Source organism: Pongo abelii, chromosome 7 (genome assembly GCF_028885655.2).
Source record: "Pongo abelii isolate AG06213 chromosome 7, NHGRI_mPonAbe1-v2.0_pri, whole genome shotgun sequence".
Taxonomy (NCBI): Eukaryota; Metazoa; Chordata; class Mammalia; order Primates; family Hominidae; genus Pongo; species Pongo abelii.
In genome coordinates this window covers 31,459,943-31,466,244 of record NC_071992.2, presented here as the reverse complement: position 1 = coordinate 31,466,244, position 6,302 = coordinate 31,459,943, and the positions used below count along the sequence as shown (strand labels likewise).

Here is a 6,302-nt window from a genome sequence, read left to right as displayed (position 1 = left end):
TGGCAGAGTGAATTGAGCAAAAAATCCACAGGAGGGATATACCCCTGTGGATGTGATGGCTTTAAAATGTGGCCATAAATTAGATGTATTCTGAGATAGTGATATGGTTAGGCTCTGCTTACAAATCTCATGCTGAATTATGATCTTCATTGTTGGAGCAGGGGCCTGGTGGGAGGTGATTGGATCGTGGGGGCAGATTTCCCCCTTGCTGTTCTCCTGATAGTGAGTGAGTTCTCACGAGATCTAGTTGTTTAAAGTGTATAGCACTTGGCCCTTCTCTCTCTCTCTCTCTCTCTCTCCTGATCTGCCATGGTAGGAAATGCTTGCTTCCCCTTTGCTTTCTGCCATGATTGTAAGTTTCCTGAGGCCTCCCAGCCACGCTTCCTGTACAGCCTGCAGAACTATGAGTCAATTAAGTCTCTTTTCTCCCTAAATTACCCAGTCTTAGGTAGTTCTTTATAGCAGTGTGAGAATGGACTAATATAGCTAGACTCTATTGTTTTCCCCCTTTGAAGCTGAATGGCTTGTGACTGCTTTAGCCAACAGAATATGGTGAAGTGAAGCTATATATCTGTCACCTTGTTTGCTAGAACACTTGCTCTCAGAGCTGCAAGCTGACATATGAAAAATCCAACTATCCTGGGCTGCCATTCTGTAAGGAAGCCCAAGCCACAGAAAGAGGCTCCAGTAGGCAGTACCAGCTGAGCCCAATCTTCAGTCATCCCAGCCAATGCACTTGACATGTGAGTAAGGAAGTCCCCAGATGATTCCAGCCCTTAGATATCTGAGTCACCTCCAGCCATTCTAGTCCTACCATATGAAACTCCAGATATTACAAAGACAAATCATCCCTGTTGTGCCTTGCCCAAATTCCTGAGTCACAGAATCCATGAATGTAACAAAATGATTGTCATTTTACACCATTAAGTTTGGGGTTGGTTTATTACACAGCAAGAGATTCCCGGAACAGAGATCAACCACTAAATCACCTTGGCCATGACCACTTCCGCCCGAGAGTGACATTAACACTGAATTCCCTTATTCCTTCAACTTGGTCATTAAATTTATTAATCTTACATTTAAATGACAACTTCCTCCAGAGTACCAAAGAAAGGCGGAGACGTCGTAAACTGCAGGAAGTAATCACAGGAACAGATAATGCATCAAAAACAGCGCCAGGAGAATTCCAGTCTCTAAATGTTGTGTCTTACTCCTTGCTGCTTTATGTTACACTCCTGATGCAAAGTCTTCATTTGAGCTCATTTATTTGGATAATAAAGACTTCCAAATCCTCAGTCCATCATCCAGTATTAATTATGGAACTTTTTTTTTTTTTGGAAACGGAGTCTCACTCTGTCACCCAGCCTAGAGTGCAGTGGTGTGATCTTGGCTCACAGAAACTTCTGCCTCCTGGGTTCAAGCTATTCTCCTGCCTCAGCCTCCTGAGTAGCTGGGATTACAGGTGCATGCCACCATGTCCGGCTCATTTTTATATTTTTACTAGAGACAGGATTTCACCATGTTGGTCAGGCTGGTCTCAAACTCCTAACCTCATAATCCACTCTCCTTGGCCTCCCAAAGTGCTGGGATTACAGGCATGAGCCATCACACTTGGCCTTTTTAAACTTCTAATTGCATTTATTTTAATGCTGAATTTACTCCCCTGCCATAAGTTTTTGTTTCTTCAATTTCTTCTGGGATATCTTTTTCTTCTGGGCAACTTCCTCTTTGGTTTAGGAACAATCTGTTCCTTTTCGGTAAGGATCATCTCAATGTGGCAGGGATAGCTCATGTATCGGTCAATCTTACCATGAGCTCTGTAGGTTCAACAGCGCATCTTAGGTGCTTTGTTCACTAGGATATGCTCAATGACCAGAGAATCTACATCTAAACCCTTAAGTTCAGCATTACTCTCTGCATTTTTAAGAATGTGCAGCAAAAATTCAGCACTTTTTTGGGCCACCGAACTTGTGTCCAGCCCCACAGCTTGGCCTAGGCACATCTGCCAACTCCACCATTATAACATCGAAATGGTACGCACTGTTTCTGTAAAGTGACATTTTTCAGATACTTCGTGGCTTTTTGTATATGCATACCCTTGATGGCCTGGGCAGTTTCACGAGTGTTCTTAAAGAGAACACGAAGATTTGAACCTCTTGAGTTGCATGATTTTGTGCGGTTGTCAGGGTGAAGTGAATAGTGAACCATTTTCACAGATTGCCTCAGGCTGCTTAGGGAAACAGATAATTATGCCATCTTTAGCCTTGCATCTTCAGACAGAGAGAATCCAACTTGGATGCAAAACCTGGGTACGTCCTTCAGTCTTCTGTGCTCTCAAACACAAGTGATGATAATATCTGCCTTGGAAGACTGTGGTAAGGATGAGAAATCAAGTAAGAAAACTGCACCAGGTGCTCACTACTGCTCTCTACAACTTTAATCAACAAATCCCCAAACAACAGTCAGTCTTCTTCCAAGTTGTTGGAAGAAGCACTGGATGGGTCAGGGCACAGGACAGGCCCATTACTGGTGACCACCCCTGAGCCAGTTATCAACTCATCAAATTTAATAACTGAACTGCCTTCAAATATAAGCTACACAGAAGCAGAGATCTTAGTCTGTTTTGTTTACTGAAATCTCACATACCTAGACCAGTGCTTGGCACATAGTAAGTACTCAATAAAGATTTGTTAAGTTAATGAGTGTGATTCTGTGAGTGGCTCTGTCCTCACCCATATGTTCTGTAGCCCTCATCATATACCTGAGAAATCCATGCTGTCCATGCCGTGCTGTCTTCTGGCCCAAAGCTGGTCCTGCCTCCCTCGGCCTCTCAGCTCCCAGAGGTATAGAGTGCAGACGGCCACACCCGCAAGAAACCGACAACTCCCTCTACTCTACCCATTTTCCACTTCCTAATTACCAAGATGTTTAAACTATAACATGAATAGCCACATTAAGGCCATTTGTTATATGTAAAGCAGGGGCATAGCACATTGATAATTAAGGCATCCCTCTGTGACAACCTACATGCTGGAGGTGTAATTACGTGTAAATACCCCTTCGTTTGGTAGCCTTTATTACTGGGCTTAAACATACATTCAGCTAGCTATTAGTGAAATTCTATAGTGTCCTAATGAACTGTTGTTTTAATAAATGGAGTAGGAGTTTTCCAGCCTGTATTATGTTTTCTCTGCTGATCCAGGGCAGTGATTCCGTGGTGTAATTTTTTTGGTGTCTGCATATTCTCCATTTTCATTATGGAAAACTCAAATCTCGGACACTCTTAGGACTGGAAAAACAGCCTCTTGACATTCTTTTCTGGTTCATATTGGCCATAGAAGAGATTTTTCCTTCTTTTAAGATTTGCTGCTCAGAGGGTCTCTACTCCATGCAAAAATAAGAAAACCCCACAGATTCCAGTTCTCTTCACATTTGGTTTCAAGGAAGCAAGAACTTACAATCAAGCCAACAACATGAATTTATTGTGGCCTTGCTGTCCATAGCCCTGAACTAGGACTATATTGAAATAGTATGTTTTTGAGTTGGACTAGCATTATATACAAGCCAATTTAAACATGTAGATCTCCATCTTATTCAAATGAGACAGAAAAGAAAGATGGTGGTAGAATGGGGTGTTTAACCCCTTCATGCCTTATCCTGGCTTCTGATGGTGTATAAAAGAGTGAATCCCAGAAAGGAGTAGAGACCTCCCCAGTCCTCTTCTGAGACTGGCTTTACTTGCTTTCTCTTCCCAGATCCTAAAGCAGCAGCTCCAGAGTGTCCCTGTAGGAGGGACTTCACCGTGGCTGTCAGGAGGCTGAAGTGCTTCAAGCTGCTGTTGCACAGCTAGTACATGGGGTGTACTTGACTCATCTGTTTGGGATGAATTGGGGCAGAGAATCAAAAGAGAATATGAAGGAATTAAAGGGGTTAAGACCACCTCTTAGAACAGCTACTTCAGATCCCCTGCTGGCTGAGGGGTAATGGGTCAAGTCACCCATCCTCAGAGACCTCTATTCTCAGTGCGTTGCACTCGGTGGGGCTCAATCCGCATGTGGGGAAGAAACGACAGCTCCTATGGGTAAAGAGGTACCATTTCTCCTGTCCACCATGCAGCAATTTCAGAGATGTGGGTGCAGATGACCTCTGTGCTTCCCAAAACTCTGTGCTTTTAGAACCATAGGGGAGAGAAGGTGATTTTAGACACAATATACCATGTTATTGGCCAAAAGGAAGGCCAGGAGAGAAGTGGTTTAGAGAATTGCATTCAACAGGCACTGGAGCAGAGAAATATCTTAGTTCTGGAACCACAAGATGAAAAAGATGCACAGAGGAACTCATGGCCTCCAGGAAATGCCCATCAGACATTTCTCCAATGCTGAACCCCAAGTTTAATGTGTTTGTTGAATAAGTGGGTATTCCTGAATATTGTACATGTTTAGCCAAACCTCCAGGAGGCTGAGAAGTCCTCTAATGGCTGCCTCATGAAAATCAGAGTAGTGGACTGGAAAGATGGAGTTGGGGGCTGCTTGCTGGCCCCAGGATTGGTCTCTTCCCACCAACTCATCTTCCGTCATCCCTCTCCAAGGCTATTTTCCAAACTCTTAATTCCTTTAAATGTTTCCACTGCACTCCACCTCTGCAAGAAGCCCTCCTTAATCACTGTACTTGCTATGCCTCTGGATTTCCCTATATTTGTATCTTTTCTTCCTAGAGACAAACTGTGCACTGATTCTAAGAGGAATTTTCTTGAGAGTGAATTATGTGCCCAGAAATTAATCACTTGCAAGGAGTGGGGTTGAAGGGACGCCTTAATATATGGCAGGCTCTATACTAGGAACTTTATATGAATCATTCCCTTTGAGCCTCCCAACAATCCTGCATAATAACTAGTGTCTTTTAGACATATCAGAAAACCTAGGATCCTAAAAATAACTTCTCTCATACAGATAACAAAAGTTTGTTGCGTGTCTTATATGCGCCAGGCAAACTGCTAGGTCCTAGAGAGGCAACTTTGAAGAAGACAAATATAGACTCAATCCTCCAAAGTGTAGGGACTAGCAGGGATACAGACAAGTAAACAAAATAGTCCATTCTACAGGAAATAAGAGTGTGTGGTCAGGAGAGAGATCTATGGTAAAGGGACACGTGAAGGAGCCTCTAATTCACTAGAGAAAGGGATTGCTAAACTGAGAAAGAGGGCAGGAGTTCCAGGGACACCAAAGGGAAAGAGTGGAAAAGCCAAAAGGGGAAAAGGGAAAGGAAAGAAAGTGCTTTCCAGGCAAAAGAAGCCTCATGTGCAAAGATCTGCAGGCTTGAAGGCAATGAAAGGACAAGGTGGCTCAGCTACACCTGCTTCCAGAAAAGTCCAATATTAGCTTACAAGGATACGAAAGCTGGGACAAGAAGGCACAAATCAAAGAGAGGAACTTAAGACAAAATAAAAACAGAGATGGAGGTTTCAAATGGGCCAGGAATGAGACTTCAAGACTGCATACCATCATGGTATGTATGCTTGTTAGCAGAGAGCCACCAATTTGACTCCGAGCTTTCTAGAAACCAATCCTGGGGGGAAAAGATGGTGCTTTCTCCAGATGAGACTTCCTTAGGAAAATAGCAACCATTGGTCCAGAGAGGCCTATAGGACCTTACTAAGCAGGCTGGGATACTCTCCCCCGGGAAAGCATCCTGATGGCGTCCACATGATGGGATGTCCTGGCTGTCATCCCAAAGCACCTTTCATAACAACAGTTGAACTAGGGGCCCTGAAACATTATGCAGGGGTCTCACTCTGGATCCATAAAAGTCGATTCCAGGGAAGACCTTAAAACAGCAAAAGAACAGAAGAATAATTTATCCTTCAAATAAGTGTCCCTAGGATAGCCTCTTTCTGCCAAGTTTAGAGCACATTAGTTAGAAGTAAGTTACAAACTATTTCCTTAAAAATACTTGGAATTCAGCTCTTCTATGCTATCAAGACTGTATACTGACAGTAGAGTATGCCTCAGTGAAAAAGCATCTCCTTTCTCTCCTCTCCCTCTCCTCTCCTCTCTTCCTTCAAGACCTACCCCAATGCCATCCTCTCTACTGAAGCTTTGTACTTTTCCAAAACCAGAATTACTTCTCCATGCTTCAATCTCTCAGCATGTGTTAGCCTTTTAAAGACACGTAGCACATTCAGTTTGGTGCCAGGCATCTGCAGATCTTACCTTCCCTAACGTGCCCATCACAATGCCATCCTCATAACCAAACTCAATAAAACCTGATCCAATGAAAGCAACATTCTCCAAATACAACACTGA

At 43.3% G+C, this 6,302-nt stretch overlaps 1 pseudogene; it reads right to left on the bottom strand.

Annotated features, from left to right (window-relative positions):
* Positions 1-1,655: 1,655 nt before the first annotated feature.
* Positions 1,656-2,208, bottom strand: LOC112134666 (large ribosomal subunit protein uL22-like; annotated as a pseudogene).
* Positions 2,209-6,302: the final 4,094 nt, after the last annotated feature.